We start from the raw sequence: 17,432 nt of genomic DNA on the forward strand, positions 1-17,432 counted from the left end.
TCGAGGTTGCTTCGACTGCACACAACTATGGCACTTAGAACCTTTGATTATGGTGATATTCGGAATTAAACTCATGGTGGAAAGCCAAGACATAGAGCCAAAATTAATATGACACAAACAAGAATGCCAAATACTCGCAAGATCATCAACATTAGTGTCGGGGACCATAATTAGGGGTACCCTCAAGACGCCTAATTCTCAGCTGGTAACCCCCATCAGCATAAAGCTGCAAAGGCCTGATGGGTGCGATTAAGTCAGGGATCAGTCCATACGAGCGACTTGATCACGCCTCGCCCGAGCCTAGCCTCGGACAAGGGCAGTCGACCCCGAGGGATTTCCGTCTCGCCAGAGGCCCCCCTTTAACGGCGGACACATCTCCGGCTCGCCCGAGGCCTTGCCTTCGCTAAGAAGCAACCCTGACTAAATCGCCGCACCGACCGACCAAGTCGCAGGAGCATTTAACGCAAAGGTGGCCTGACACCTTTATCCTGACGTGCGCCCCCCGGCAGAGCCGAAGTGACCGCCGTCACTTCGCCGCTCCACTGACCGGTCTGACAGAAGGACAGCGCCGCCTGCGCCACTCCGACTGCAGTGCACTCGACAGAGTGAGACTGACAGGCAGTCAGGCCTTGCCAAAGGCACCATAGGAAACTCCGCTCCACCCGACCCAGGGCTCGGACTCGGGCTAAGCCCCGGAAGACGGCGAACTCCGCTCCGCCTGACCCAGGGCTCGGACTCGGGCTAAGCCCCGAAAGATGGCGAACTCCGCTCCGCCCGACCCAGGGCTCGGACTCGGGCTAAGCCCCGGAAGACGGCGAACTCCGCTCCGCCCGACCCAGGGCTCGGACTCGGGCTAAGCCCCGGAAGACGGCGAACTCTGCTCCGCCCGACCCAGGGCTCGGACTCGGGCTAAGCCCCGGAAGACGGCGAACTCCGCTCCGCCCGACCCAGGGCTCGGACTCGTGCTAAGCCCCGGAAGACGGCGAACTCCGCTCCGCCCGACCCAGGGCTCGGACTCGGCGAACTCCGCTCCGCCCGACCCAGGGCTCGGACTCGGGCTAAGCCCCGGAAGACGGCGAACTCCACTCCGCCCGACCCAGGGCTCGGACTCGGGCTCAGCCCCAGAAGACGACGAACTCCGCTTCGCCCGACCCCAGGGCTCGGACTCCGCCCTGGCCTCTGCCGAACGACCTCCGCCTCGCCCGACCCAGGGGCTCCGGCTCGGCCCCGGCAACGGAAGACAGACTCGACCCCAGCTTCGGAGGAGCCCCCACGTCGCCCGGCCTCGGGCGCGGGCCCGCCACGTCAACAGGGAGCGCCATCATCACCCTACCCCGAGCCAACTCGGGCCGCAGAGAACAAGACCGGTGTCCCATCTGGCTAGCTCCGCCAGATAGGCAATGATGGCGCCCCGCGTGCCCTATGACGACGGCAGCTCTCAGCTCCCTTACGGAAGCAGGGGGACGTCAGCAAGGACATGACCGCTCCGACAGCTGTCCCTCCGCCAAGCTCCGTTGCTCCTCCGACAGCCACGACATCACACCAGCAGGGTGCCAAGATCTCTCCGGCTGCCACATTGGCATGTACTTAGGGCGCTAGCTCTCCCTCCGCTAGACACGTAGCACTCTGCTACACCCCCATTGTACACCTGGATCCTCTCCTTACGACTATAAAAGGAATGACCAGGGCCTTCTTAGAGAGGGTTGGCCGCGCGGGAGCGAGGACGGGACAGGCGCTCTCTTGGGGCCGCTCGCTTCCCTCACCCGCGTGGACGCTTGTAACCCCATACTGCAAGCGCACCCGACCTGGGCGCGGGACGAACACGAAGGCCACGGGATTTCCACCTCTCTCACGCCCGTCTCCGGCCACCTCGCCTTCCCCCCTTCGCGCTCACCCACGCGCTCGACCCATCTGAGCTGGGGCACGCGGCACACTCACTCGTCGGCTTAGGGACCCCCCGGTCTCGAAACGCCGACAGTTGGCACGCCAGGTAGGGGCCTGCTGCGTGCTGACGAATAGCTCCCCGTCAAGCTCCAGATGGGCAGTCTTCAGCAACCTCTCCGGCCCGGGACGGTGCTCCGTTTCGGGAGTCTTGAGTTCATGTCCTTCGACGGCAGCTACGACATGATACTCCTTCCACCGCCGTGCGACAACGACAATGGCGGCCGACAACCCGCCCGCCGGCGGCGGAACCGACGACATCTTCCCCGCGTGGTGGAAGAACAACATTCGAGCTCGCCCCGTCCTCTCCCCCGCCAACGGAGGAGGAGGCGGGGCAACCAAGGCCAAGCGGGAGGCCGCGCTTCGTCGGCTGTCGAGCGAATCGACGTCCCCAGCGCCCCAACGGAAGGCACGCCAGGCGTCGACCTCGCGTTCGAGACGAAGGCAAGCGCCGTCCCCCCGCGACACACTGATCCCGAGCAAGAAGACGACGCCAGCGCGCTCGCGGAAAGCTTGCAGGACATCGCCCTCATACCTGAGACGACGGCGCCATCAGGCCCCGACGCGACTATGACGCTCCTCGTCGACCAAAAGGTACCGACTAATTCCCATCTTACATCATTTCGACTCGGCCTCAACCCGCCTAGCGACCTTGCTTTGGCGGGCGCTTTCGTTGAGGCGAGTGCAACCCCACTGGGGTTTCGTATGCGGTCACCTTGGGACCGGTTGACGGACGTCTCGACCTACGGGCCCTCTGGGTCCGAGGAAGACGACGATCCCAGCATCTGTTGGGATTTCTCCGGATTTGGCAACCCCAGTGCCATGCGGGACTTTATGACCGCATGTGACTACTGCCTCTCCGACTGTTCCGACGGTAGCCGCGGCCCTGACGACGAGGACTACGGCCCAAGCCGCGAATGTTTCCACGTCGAGCTAGGGGATCCCTCCGAAGGCAACCATCTCGGCATGCCGGAGGACGGTGATCTTCCTAGGCCGGTGCCTCGCGCCGACATCCCGCGGGAGCTAGCTGTGGTCCCCGTTCCGGCGGGGGGTCACGACCCACAGCTCGAGCAAGTCCGCGGGGCGCAGGCCAGGCTCGACGAGGGAGCAGGAGCGCTTGAGCCGATCCGTCGGGACGTCGGGCCGGTATGGGCGGGCCAACCCCCGGCCGGAGAAATGCGTCACCTGCCCCAAGGTTTCCAGCACCACGTCGCCAACGACATCAGGGTCAGGCCGCCGCTCGCATCCAGCGGGGTCGGTCAGAACCTGGCAGCCGCAGCGATGCTCCTCCGCGCGATGCCGGAGCCATCAACCACCGAGGGTCGGCGAATCCAGGGAGAGCTCAAGAATCTCCTGGAAGGCGCTGCGGCCCGACGGGCCGAGAGCTCTGCCTCCCGAAGGCAGGGGTACCCCTCGGAACCTCATGTCGCGACTTCCCGATTCATGTGGGAAGCCACGGTCTACACCGGGCGCACGCGCAACACCGCGCCTGCGGCCCCGGGCCACCTCGGCAACGAACACCATCGTCGCGACCGTCGGGACCACCTCGACGAAAGGGTATGCCGGGGCTACCACCCCAGGCGTGGGGGACGCTATGACAGCGGGGAGGATCGGAGTCCCTCGCCCGAACCACCCGGTCCGCAGGCCTTCAGTCGGGCCATCCGACAGGCACCATTCCCGACCCGGTTCCGACCCCTGACTACTATCACAAAGTACTCGGGGGAAACGAGACCGGAACTGTGGCTCGCGGACTACCGCCTGGCCTACCAACTGGGTGGAACGGACGACGACAACCTCATCATCCGTAACCTCCCCCTGTTCCTCTCCGACACTGCTCGCGCCTGGTTGGAGCACCTGCCTCCGGGGCAGATCTCCAACTGGGATGACTTGGTCCAAGCCTTCGCCGGCAATTTCCAGGGCACGTACGTGCGCCACGGGAATTCCTGGGACCTCCGGAGCTGCCGGCAACAGCCGGGAGATTCACTCCGGGACTACATCCGGCGATTCTCGAAGCAGCGCACCGAGCTGCCCAACATCACCGACTCGGATGTCATCGGCGCGTTCCTTGCCGGCACCACCTGCCGTGACCTGGTGAGTAAGTTGGGTTGCAAGACCCCCACCAGGGCGAGCGAGCTGATGGACATCGCCACCAAGTTCGCCTCTGGCCAGGAGGCGGTCGAAGCTATCTTCCGAAAGGACAAGCAGCCCTAGGGCCGCCCATCGGAGGAGGCTCCCGAGGCGTCTACTCCGTGCGGCGCCAAGAAGAAAGGCAAGAAGAAGTCGCAATCGAAACGCGACGCCGCCGACGCGGACCTTGTCGCCGCCGCCGAGTACAAGAACCCTCGGAAGCCCCCCGGAGGTGCTAACCTCTTCGACAAGATGCTCAAGGAGCCGTGCCCCTATCATCAGGGGCCCGTCAAGCACACCCTCGAGGAGTGTGTCATGCTTCGGCGCCACTTCCACAGGGCCGGGCCACCCGCAGAGGGTGGCAGGGCCCACGACGACGACAAAAAGGAAGATCACCAAGCAGGAGAGTACCCCGAGGTCCGCGACTGCTTTATGATCTACGGTGGGCATGTGGCGAATGCCTCGGCTCGGCATCGCAAGCAAGAGCGCCGGGAGGTCTGGTCGGTGAAGGTGGCGGCGCCAGTCTACCTAGACTGGTCCGACAAGCCCATCACCTTCGACCAAGCTGACCACCCCAACCACGTGCCGAGTCCGGGGAAATACCCGCTCGTCGTCGACCCCATCGTCGGCGACGTCAGGCTCACCAAGGTCTTGATGGACGGGGGTAGCTCCCTCAACATCATCTACGCCGAGACCCTCAGGCTCCTGCGCGTCGATCTGTCCTTCGTCCGAGCAGGCGCTGCGCCCTTCCACGGGATCATCCCTGGGAAGCGCGTCCAGCCCCTCGGGCAACTCGACCTTCCCGTCTGCTTCGGAACGCCCTCCAACTTCCGAAGGGAGACCTTGACGTTCGAGGTGGTCGGGTTCCGAGGAACCTACCACGCGGTACTGGGAAGGCCATGCTACGCGAAGTTCATGGCCGTCCCCAACTACACCTACCTGAAGCTCAAGATGCCGGGCCCCAACGGGGTCATCACCGTCGGCCCCACGTACAAACACGCGTTCGAATGCGACGTGGAGTGCGTGGAGTACGCCGAGGCCCTCGCCAAATCCGAGGCCCTCATCGCCGACCTGGAGAACCTCTCCAAAGAGGTGCCAGACGTGAAGCGTCATGCTGGCAACTTCGAACCAGCGGAGACGGTTAAGGCCGTCCCTCTCGACCCCAGTGGCGACACCTCCAAGCAGATCCGGATCGGTTCCGGGCTCGACCCCAAATAGGAGGCAGTGCTCGTCGACTTTCTCCGTGCAAACGCCGACGTCTTTGCGTGGAGTCCCTCGGACATGCCCGGCATACCGAGGGATGTCGCCGAGCACTCGCTGGATATTCGGGCCGGAGCCCGACCCGTCAGGCAGCCTCTGCGTCGATTCGACGAGGAGAAGCGCAGAGTGATAAGCGAGGAGATCCACAAGCTAATGGCAGCAGGGTTCATCAAAGAGGTATTCCATCCCGAATGGCTTGCCAACCCTGTGCTTGTGAGGAAAAAAGGGGGGAAATGGCGGATGTGTGTAGACTACACTGGTCTCAACAAAGCATGTCCGAAGGTTCCCTACCCTCTACCTCGCATCGATCAGATCGTGGATTCCACTACTGGGTGCGAAACCCTGTCCTTCCTCGATGCCTACTCAGGGTATCACCAAATCCGGATGAAAGAGTCCGACCAGCTCGCGACTTCTTTCATCACGCCCTTCGGCATGTACTGCTACGTCACCATGCCGTTCGGTTTGAGGAATGCGGGCGCGACGTACCAGCGGTGCATGAACCATGTGTTCGGCGAACACATCGGTCGCACGGTCGAGGCCTACGTTGATGACATCGTAGTCAAGACAAGGAAGGCTTCCGACCTCCTCTCCGACCTTGAAGTGACATTCCGATGTCTCAAAGCGAAGGGCGTCAAGCTCAATCCCGAGAAGTGTGTCTTCGGGGTGCCCCGGGGCATGCTCTTGGGGTTCGTCGTCTCCGAGCGAGGCATCGAAGCCATCCCAGAGAAGATCGCAGCTATCACCAGCATGGGGCCCATCAAGGACTTAAAAGGAGTACAGAGGGTCATGGGATGTCTCGCGGCCCTGAGCCGCTTCATCTCACGCCTCGGCGAAAGAGGTCTGCCTCTGTACCGCCTCTTGAGGAAGGCCGAGTGCTTCGCTTGGACCCCTGAGGCTAAGGAAGCTCTCGGGAACCTGAAGGCGCTCCTTACAAAGGTGCCTATCTTGGTGCCCCCAGCTGATGGAGAAGCCCTCTTGGTCTACGTCGCCGCGACCACTCAGGTGGTTAGCGCCGCGATTGTGGTCGAGAGGCAAGAAGAAGGGCATGCATTGCCCGTTCAGAGGCTAGTCTACTTCGTCAGCGAGGTACTGTCCGAAACCAAGATCCGCTACCCACAAGTTCAGAAGCTGCTGTATGCTGTGATCCTGACGAGGCGGAAGTTACGACATTACTTCGAGTCTCATCCGGTAACTGTGGTGTCATCCTTCCCCCTGGGGGAGATCATCCAGTGCCGAGAGGCCTCGGGCAGGATCGCAAAGTGGGCGGTGGAAATCATGGGCGAAACAATCTCGTTCGCCCCTCGGAAGGCCATCAAGTCCCAGGTGTTGGCGGACTTCGTAGCTGAATGGGTCGACACCCAGCTGCCGACGGCTCCGATCCAACCGGAGCTCTGGACCATGTTTTTCGACGGGTCGCTGATGAAGACGGGAGCCGGCGCGGGCCTGCTCTTCATCTCGCCCCTCGGGAAACACCTACGCTACGTGCTACGCCTCCATTCCCCGGCGTCCAACAATGTGGCTGAGTACGAGGCTCTGGTCAATGGGTTGCGGATCGCCATCGAGCTAGGGGTCAGACGCCTCGACGCCCGCGGTGACTCGCAGCTTGTCATCGACCAAGTCATGAAGAACTACCACTGCCGCGACCCGAAGATGGAGGCCTACTGCGATGAGGTTCGGCGCCTGGAAGACAAGTTCTACGGGCTCGAGCTCAACCACATCGCTCGGCGCTACAACGAGACTGCGGACGAGCTGGCTAAAATAGCCTCGGGGCGAACAACGGTTCCCCCGGACGTCTTCTCCTGGGATCTGCATCAACCCTCCGTCAAGATCGACGACACGCCCGAGTCCGAGGCACCCTTGGCACAGCCCGAGGCACCCTCGGCTCGGCCCGAGGCGCCCTCGGTTCAGCCCGAGGTACCCTCGGCCCCCGAAGGCGAGGCACTGGACGTCGAGGAGGAACAGAGCGGGGCCACGCCTGATCGAAATTGGCAGGCCCCGTACCTGCAATACCTCCGCCAAGGAGAGCTACCCCCCGACCAAGCCGAGGCTCGGCGGGTAGCGCGACGCGCCAAGTCGTTCGTCTTGCTGGGCGATGAGGAGGAGCTCTACCACCGCAGCCCCTCGGGCATCCTCCAGCGATGCATCTCCATCGCCGAAGGTCAGGAACTCCTACAAGAAATACACTCGGGGGCTTGCGGCCATCATGCAGCGCCTCGAGCCCTTGTCGGGAATGCTTTCCGACAAGGCTTCTACTAGCCAGCGGCGGTGGCTGACGCCACTAGAATTGTCCGCACCTGCGAAGGGTGCCAATTCTATGCGAAGCAGACCCACCTGCTCGCTCAGGCTCTACAGACGATACCCATCACCTGGCCCTTTGCTGTATGGGGTCTGGACCTCGTCGGTCCCTTGCAGAAGGCGCCTGGGGGCTACACGCACCTGCTGGTCGCCATCGACAAATTCTCCAAGTGGATCGAGGTCCGACCCCTGAACAGCATCAGGTCCGAACAGGCGGTGGCGTTCTTCACCAACATCATCCATCGCTTCGGGGTCCCAAACTCCATCATCACTGACAACGGTACCCAGTTCACCGGCAAAAATTCTTGGATTTTTGCGAGGATCACCACATCCGGGTGGACTGGGCCGCCGTGGCTCATCCCATGTCGAATGGGCAAGTAGAGCGTGCCAACGGCATGATTCTACAAGGGCTCAAGCCCAGGATTTACAACAACCTCAACAAGTTCGGCAAGCGATGGATGAAGGAACTCCCCTCGGTGATCTGGAGCCTGAGGACAACGCCAAGCCGAGCCACGGGTTTCACGCCGTTCTTCCTGGTCTACGGGGCCGAGGCCATCTTGCCCACTGACCTGGAATACGGCTCCCCGAGGACGAGGGCCTACAATGATCAAAGCAACCAAGCTAGCCGAGAAGACTCACTGGACCAGCTGGAAGAGGCTCGGGACAAGGCCTTACTACACTCGGCGCGGTACCAGCAGTCCCTGCGACGCTACCACGCCCGAGGGGTCCGGTCCTGAGACCTCCAGGTGGGCGACCTGGTGCTTCGGCTGCGGCAAGACGCCCGAGGGAGGCACAAGCTCACGCCCCCCTGGGAGGGGCCATTCGTCATTGCCAAAGTTCTGAAGCCCGGAACATACAAGCTGGCCAACAATCAAGGCGAGGTCTACGGCAACGCTTGGAACATCAAACAGCTACGTCGCTTCTACCCTTAAGATGTTTTCAAGTAGTTCATACACCTCGCACCCATGCAAAGTTTAGTCATCAAGAAAGGGTCGGCCTCGCCTCAGCAAAGCCCGACCCTCCCTCGGGGGCTAAAAGGGGGGAACCCCCTCTGCGTCAAAATTTTCCTCGAAAAAAGATCTCTTTTAGCAGAATATCTTTCGTGCTTTTTGACTACTTCGAAAAGCGGATCCTGAAAACGACGGAGTACACGTAAGCAGCCAAGGCTGACCGAGCCGAGGGACTCCTACGCCTCCGGGATACGGATACCTCACTCATCACCTTCTGCGATAAGTAACTCGCGTTCGGATAAAGTGATCCCGTGGACCGAACAAGTCTTTACGTTCGGAAGCTCTTCTGCCGAAGCGGTCCTTCAAGCCTTCTCGACTGAGTCGGAGACAGGGCCTCATGGACGGGTGAAAGTACGCGTAAGCGGCAAGGCCGACCGAGCCGAGGGACTCCCACGCCTCCGGGATACAGATACCTCACTCATCACCTTCCGCGAGAAGCAGCTCTCGCTCGCACAAACATCCCTGTTACCGACAAAAAGTCCAGATGCTCGAAATAAGAGGAAAGGAGACGCAGCTTTACAACGCAGCGAGGGTGTGTTCTCTGGCCTCAGCGGCCGCAGAAGGCACACGCTACAAGATAATCTGATCCTGCAGGCTCGGGTCTTCACGCTGGAAGGGGGCTGTAGCACCCTCGGCATCGACGATGCCTTCAGCAAGATCCGACCCAGCCTCGGACGGCGACATGGTCCAGGGACTTCTCCGGGAATCCGGCCCGAGCAGGCGGCTCGGCCGGTTACCCCAGGGGCCTCGGCTAACCATCTTCCAAGGGCACCAGCCCGGTCCGAGGCCTCGGCTGGTCAACTCCGGCGTCGATCCTGCTGACGGACAACCCGGCCAGGCTCCGGCCAACCAGGTTCTCATCTTCGAGCCAACTCCGCCTCTGTTCGTGCTGATATCGCTACCCCTGGCCTCGGCTCATCAAAGAGTGGCCGAGGGGTCTCTTTAACTAAGCTAGAGGAGCCTCAGACGACAAGGCCGATCGAGCCGAGGGACTCCTACGCCTCCGGGATACGGATACCTCACTCGTCACCTTGACACGGGGCGACTCATGCTTGGTGAAGCGGTTCAGATAATCAACAGGCGAGACTTAGTGCTCGAAAATGAGGAAAAAACACAGCTCCGTGCCGAAATTACATACATGTTCAGGCCTCGACAGCCACAATGAACAAGCACACTGGCATCCAAAGTGCCATTACAAACGGAACTCCGGTTCCCCCTCCGCAGGTACGAACAACCCCACTCCATGGGGGAAGGCCTGCGAAGCAACGGAAAACCGACGAACGGCGCGCCGTCACCTGCTCCAGCAGCGGCGACGACGACGACTTCTGCTCCAGGGGGCCGAACAGCGGCAGCACTGACCTCAGGGCGGATGCTGCCGTCAGGAGGCCCCCGCCCATGCCGAAACTTGTGAGGCAAGGACGGGCAGAAGGCCGTAAAGTTGGAGGTCAGTCCGTGGCCGGCCCTGGCTACCACGCCGGCGGAAGAACCTCTTCCAGCTACCGTGGCAGACGCCGGCGCCGCGAGCGGCTCCGAAGCCACTCGCGTCCGAAAGCCGGGCACGCTGCAGCTGCCAGCGCCACGGACGACAACCGCTCCTCCCCCCCATCACTGAGTGAAGGAGCGGGCCACCGCCCACGCAGGGGCCGACCCCAACTCGGCACACTCCCCTCCCCAGCCTTGGTGATGAAAATCCTTGAGGCTGAGGGAGGGGCAGAGGCCGCAGCCCGGCTCGCTTTCCCCCACCATCAAGCTGGAGGTCACCATCCTGGGTGACCGCCGGTGGAGGGGTGCAGCCGGGCTGCATGATGAAAATCCTTGAAGCCGAACGATGGCTGAAAGGTACCAACTCCCGCGGAGTTGCGTTCCTCCAACGATGAGGCGAAAAGACGACGGATACCCCCCATCCGGGGGCTTGGGAGGTGGAAAGACGCGACGCATAAGGGAGGAAGAAGACATGGTTGCCTTCCGAAAGGGGTCGCCCTCCTTTTAAAGGCAACTCTCCCTGCGTGCGCCCCCAAACGCCACGGGCTGAGTCTTCTCCAACACGCTCCAAGGCCCTCCCCTGCGGCGCGGGGGCTGGGTCCCGCATGTCATGCAAACCGGCTCAGAGCAGAAGAAGCCAAAGCGCCGCGCGTGGTGCACACAACCGCCCAGCGGTTACAAGCGACCCCCCACTTTTGCCCAGACCAACGGGCAGAAGGAGTGGGCAGCCATGCAGGCGGCATGCAACCGCGCCAAGTGGACACGCTTCTCCGACTCCCAACGCGCCAGCATGGAGGCCCAGGCCCACGCGTCACGCAACCGGCGCGCCGGATGCTGCATGCAGGCAACTGCACCGCCACTTGCGCCACCGTCGCGCCTCTTCGGTTGCGGAACCAATGCCGCGACTCAAGGCGACCCAGCGCACGACCCAGCGACGCCAGCCTGGCGCGACAGTCAATGCGGCCAAAAGTGGGCCGGCAGTAATGACGGTGGCAGGCGGGCGGGAGCAGCGGTCACGTCGTCAGCCAGGCTCACGTCCCATTCAGGGGCAGCAAGAGAGCCTCCTCTCACGGCGTGAAGACGGCGCACCCGTGATCCGTCCCTCGAACGGCTCGCGCACGCGCAACGGCCGCCCCGCCAACACTCACCCCGTCGCATTAACTCCGTGGCGGGACAGGCGGCAGGAGAAGCGGGCGACGCTTCGCCTTCGCCGTAATAACCGCGCCAAAAAAGGTACGCCACGTCGTTCGATTTCGTATCCTTTTCCTTTTTTCCTCTTTCTCTATCTCTTGCAACAGGGACCGGGAAAGGGGGATACCCCGAAAAGGATCCTTCCCTGTGAAGGAACCGGGCTCCGAGCCCCCCCTACTGATCAGAGGTTCGAAGGCTGGCCCTCCGAGGGGTTCAACAGTCGCCTCAGATCGCGTGGGCCCTACACCCACTACTGGTCAGAGGTTTGAAGGCCGGCCCCCCGAAGGGCTCCACGGCCGCCTCAGGCTACTCGGGCTCCGCGCCCATTACTGATTAGGGGTTCGAAGGCTGGCCCCCGAAGGGTTCACAGTCGCCTCAGACGCCGAGCGAGGGATGACCAGGGGTACGTTCGATACATAACCAAGGCTCGGGCTGCGCTCCCGAGGTACCCTAGGACATTTCCGAGACCAGCGGGAGCGATCTTGTAACGGAATCCCATCGGAGGGAGGCATCGAGCCCTCGGACCCCGTCGCCAGGGGACCGGGTCCGGCAGATCACCTGCAGGTACTTTTGGGCGTGCCTCTGGGCCCCTAGCCGACCCCCAACGAACGGGGCACGGACGTCCACTCGGATTACCCGCTTGTAGCTCACCAGAGACACCGTGTTCGGTGCCCATCGAGGGTAACATGGCGCACTCCCCCCCCTCCTCCTTGCGGAAAGGCGACGTAGGGGCGTATGTAAAAAGCCGAGTCTGTCCCTGATCGCCCTCTCGCCCTGTGCGGAGGCTCGGGGGCTGCTCTCGCAAACCCGGCTCCGGCCGAACCGTTGACAGCGTCAACATACCAGCCCGAGAGCTTGGGCCCCGACCGTGCACCCGGGCTACGGCCAGTTCGCATGAGGGAACAACCAGACCAGCCGAAGCGTTACGCAAGGCATTAAGACCTCGAAGGAGTGAAACCACTCCTCCGAGGCCTCAGGGGCTACACCCGGCGGGTGCGCTCGCGCGCACCCACCGGAACAAAATGCAACCGAGAAAGGCTGGTCCCCTTGCAAAAAAGTGCGACGAAAGCCTCAAAGCGAGTGCTAACACTCCCTTCGAGGCTCGGGGGCTACTGTCGGGGACCATAATTAGGGGTACCCTCAAGACGCCTAATTCTCAGCTGGTAACCCCCATCAGCATAAAGCTGCAGAGGCCTGATGGGTGCGATTAAGTCAGGGATCAGTCCATACGAGCGACTTGATCACGCCTCGCCCGAGCCTAGCCTCGGACAAGGGCAGCCGACCCCGAGGGATTTCCGTCTCGCCCGAGGCCCCCCTTTAACGGCGGACACATCTCCGGCTCGCCCGAGGCCTTGCCTTCGCTAAGAAGCAACCCTGACTAAATCGCCGCACCGACCGACCAAGTCGCAGGAGCATTTAACGCAAAGGTGGCCTGACACCTTTATCCTGACGTGCGCCCCCCGGCAGAGCCGAAGTGACCGCCGTCACTTCGCCGCTCCACTGACCGGTCTGACAGAAGGACAGCGCCGCCTGAGCCACTCCGACTGCAGTGCACTCGACAGAGTGAGACTGACAGGCAGTCAGGCCTTGCCAAAGGCGCCATAGGAAACTCCGCTCCGCCCGACCCAGGGCTCGGACTCGGGCTAAGCCCCGGAAGACGGCGAACTCCGCTCCGCCCGACCCAGGGCTCGGACTCGGGCTAAGCCCCGGAAGACGGCGAACTCCGCTCCGCCCGACCCAGGGCTCGGACTCGGGCTAAGCCCCGGAAGACGGCGAACTCCGCTCTGCCCGACCCAGGGCTCGGACTCGGGCTAAGCCCCGGAAGACGGCGAACTCCGCTCCGCCTGACCCAGGGCTCGGACTCGAGCTAAGCCCCGGAAGACGGCGATCTCCGCTCCGCCCGACCCAGGGCTCGGACTCGGGCTAAGCCCCGGAAGACGGCGAATTCCGCTCCGCCCGACCCAGGGCTCGGACTCGGGCTCAGCCCCAGAAGACGACGAACTCCGCTTCGCCCGACCCCAGGGCTCGGACTCCGCCCTGGCCTCTGCCGAACGACCTCCGCCTCGCCCGACCCAGGGGCTCGGGCTCGGCCCCAGCAACGGAAGACAGACTCGACCCCAGCTTCGGAGGAGCCCCCACGTCGCCCGGCCTCGGGCGTGGGCCCGCCACGTCAACAGGGAGCGCCATCATCACCCTACCCCGAGCCAACTCGGACCGCAGAGAACAAGACCGGTGTCCCATCTGGCTAGCTCCGCCAGATAGGCAATGATGGCGCCCCGCGTGCCCTATGACAACGGCAGCTCTCAGCTCCCTTACGGAAGCAGGGGGACGTCAGCAAGGACTTGACCGCTCCGACAGCTGTCCCTCCGCCAAGCTCCGTTGCTCCTCCGACAGCCACGACATCACACCAGCAGGGTGCCAAGATCTCTCCGGCTGCCACATTGGCATGTACTTAGGGCGCTAGCTCTCCCTCCGCTAGACACGTAGCACTCTGCTACACCCCCATTGTAAACCTGGATCCTCTCCTTACGACTATAAAAGGAAGGACCAGGGCCTTCTTAGAGAGGGTTGGCCGCGCGGGAGCGAGGACGGGACAGGCGCTCTCTTGGGGCCGCTCGCTTCCCTCACCCGCGTGGACGCTTGTAACCCCCTACTGCAAGCGCACCCGACCTGGGCGCGGGACGAACACGAAGGCCGCGGGATTTCCACCTCTCTCACGCCCGTCTCCGGCCACCTCGCCTTCCCCCCTTCGCGCTCGCCCACGCGCTCGACCCATCTGGGCTGGGGCACGCGGCACACTCACTCGTCGACTTAGGGACCCCCCGGTCTCGAAACGCCGACAATTAGCGCAAATATGGTTCACAGACTTATTATTGAAATCTAACAGAGAAAAGTGGAACAAGCCTCCGCAATCATAGTCTTTACTAATAAATTGTCTAGACTTAGACACAACCATTTTATTGGAATCCAAAACTACCTTGAACCCATCTCTACATAGAAGGGTTCCGCTCATGAGATTCTTGTGTATAGAAGGGACATGCTGCACGTTCTTCAGCTGCACGATCTTTCTCGAAGTAAACTACAGTTTCACCATGCCAATGCCATGAACAGAAGCATGTGACCCATTCCCCATTAGGACGGAGGAATCCCGGGCACCCTGATAAGAAGAGAACAAATTAATGTCAGAACATACATGAACATTAGCACCAATATCAAGCCACCAACTAGGTGATTTAAATACTGAGAAGATGAAAGGTAGATTACCATACCCTTTGTCTTCCTCATTAATAGCGATCATTGTGTTGACATTCCCTTTTTGCCACGGCGATCCGCTCGATCAGGACATTCCTTGGCAAAATGACCCGTCTCACCACATGTGAAACATGTCAGTTCAGCCTTGTTCTTCTTCTTCTTGAAGTTGGTAGTTTTGTTGGCCTTGTTAGATTTTGTCTTCCCTTTGCCCTTGTTATGGTTCTTCTGAACCATGTTGGCGCTGGAGTGGCCCTTGCCTCCTTTAGATCTCGTGTCCTTAGCCCGAGCTTTGTCTTCAACATCCAGAGACGCTATCAGATTTTCAACTGATATCTCCTGTCTCTTATGTTTCAGAGATGTGGCGAAGTTCCTCCATGTAGAAGGAAACTTTGCAATAATGCATCCAGCCACAAATCGGTCAGGAAGGACAATCTTAAGGTGGTCGAGCTCCTTGGCAATACACTGTATTTCATGAGCTTGCTCTATAATAGAGAGATTATCAGCCATCTTATAATCATGAAAGCTCTCCATGATATACAGGTCACTGCCAGCATCTGATACACCATACTTAGTAGTAAGTGCATCCCACAACTCTTTCTCGTATGTGTGTTGTATATTCGCATCAACCAGACGGTCAACAAGGGCGCTAAGAACTGCTCCCGTAAAGATAGTATTGGCATGGTCGTATTCTTTCTCCTGTTCAGGAGTCAGTCCACCCTCAGGTTTGCCTTTACTAACATGGAACACATTCATAGCAGTAAGCCAGAGTGTGGTCTTGACTTGCCACCTCTTAAAGTGCATACCATTGAATTTTTCTGGCTTCAGCGCGTCGGCAAAAGCGGACATAGTTAAACTAGGAAATTGTCTACAATAAGGTTTTTGGATTGTTGAAGTATTAGACATTTTCCAGATTAAATTCTGAATATAAATCATGACCAAATCAGAAGAACTGAAGTATAAGGTCAAATCAGATGATGCGTACTGATCAAACATACTGGTAGATGACACGGACCTGAAGCAGCAGGGTCGACGACATCGAAGCAGCAGGGTCGATGAAGTCGAAGCAGCAGGGCCGATGAAGTCGAATCAACGGGGTCGACGATAAGATCACGAGCAGTCGCGTGAGGATGTTTCCCAAAAACCTTATTCGCCCTCTCCCGGTGCAGGATCTCAAAGGCGAAGGGTTCCAAAGACCTTCTCTCCCGAGCGCATATGCACGTCGGCAGTCAGGATGAAGAGAACTACGATGGCGGCGTAGTTGTGAGCAGAGGCGAAAACCTAAGTTGCGCTGGATGGATTTGACGTTGGCTACCAGGCACCTTATATAGGGTCGAGTCCGCGAACCGATAACTATATGCGATTTGATCTGCACGCGAAAAAATCGCGTTCAGTTCAGATCCTTATAGCGATCAGTTAGGATTCTAAACTTAACAGCCAAGCAACCAAAAAATAAAATGACAAAAGGAAGCCGCGCCCCCGCAAGGCGAGGGGCCGGATTTCGGCGGACCATTCACGTGCATGTCGTGCGCCTGCGCCCTTCGCCCTGGCGAGGCGAGGCGAGCGAGTGCGCGCGTGTGGTTCTCCACACTCTCTCCTCTCATCCATGACTTGGTGAGTGAGTGTAGTCTCCATATTTAAACTAGTTCTACTCCACTAGGACTAGCAATATGGCACTATTGATCCACCATTCCCTAGCCATACCCATACATGGGCTTTTGAGATTTTTCTAGGATTTAATTGAATTTCTCAATTGGGCCTGGCCCATAAATCCAACAGAAGAGAGGGAGAGGAAAGTTGATGCACGGGAAAGGGAAATGAGAGGGAGAGGGGGTGGGGGCGCATGGAGGGGAGGGGCACCAGGGCCACGCCTGGGCCGTGCCGCGGGCCGGGCCGACAACCCACTGCTCGCTCTCGCTTACCTCTAATCGCATTTAAATCGTGAACCAAAAACCGAAACGATACAAATACGCGATTATACACAACATCGGACAAAATAAATATGCTTCGGCATGATGCAACAACCATATCGACTTAGGTTTTGTTTACACGCGATACGGACACCCGTCCCTATACTGCTTTGAAAATAGGAGAAAGGAGCGAAACGAGAAGAGAAAAGAGAGTAACGCCTGAATTTGGTGAATATCAGAGACGGAAATTTATACCCCCAAATTCAAGGAGTTACACTTCGTCTACAGAGGTGGTGGCCCTGGTGATCCCCTTCTTAGGAGCCATCGTGGGAGCTGTTCGGAGCACGAACGGTGGGTGCCAAAGGTTGGAACATAAATCTGTAATCCAAACACTCAAGAGAGAAAATGCAAATAACACAGTAAGGCGGCGAGATGCTTGAGCAGTATATTGCCAAAGCGTGTCCGGAGTGCTACAGGACCGGGGTATTTATAGGGGTAGACGGGGTTAGGTAAACCAAGTGTCGTAATGCCCCTATCTACTAACTATATTCCCGCCACGCACTGTACATCAAGGTAATTACAGGATAGTGAGTACGGATCCTTAATTACACCAGATTTGGTACCCTCCTGGGTCGCTTATAGGTGAGCCCGCTGAGGGCAGATACTTTACACAGTGGTCGCAAGAGTGTGAGGTCTGACAGGCATCGTTGTAAGTTGTCATCTAGCCCTGCTAAGGCTCCAGGCGTCCGAGGAAAGTCCCTTCGCAAGTGAGCCTGCATGGTTGACTTCGCCGCCATACTCAAAGGTTGTGTTTTCATGCCTTCAGCAACGTTTTTGGGCCTTCGCCTTTCTTTTGCTATAGTTTTAACAGTTCGGAGACCAGATTGAGGGGGTGTTATGTCTTCTCACCAACAATAGACAACATTGTTGATAGAATAAAGTTTAAAATAGAAAATGTGATAAAAAA

This window comes from Zea mays, chromosome 3, assembly GCF_902167145.1.
Source record: "Zea mays cultivar B73 chromosome 3, Zm-B73-REFERENCE-NAM-5.0, whole genome shotgun sequence".
NCBI lineage: Eukaryota > Viridiplantae > Streptophyta > Magnoliopsida > Poales > Poaceae > Zea > Zea mays.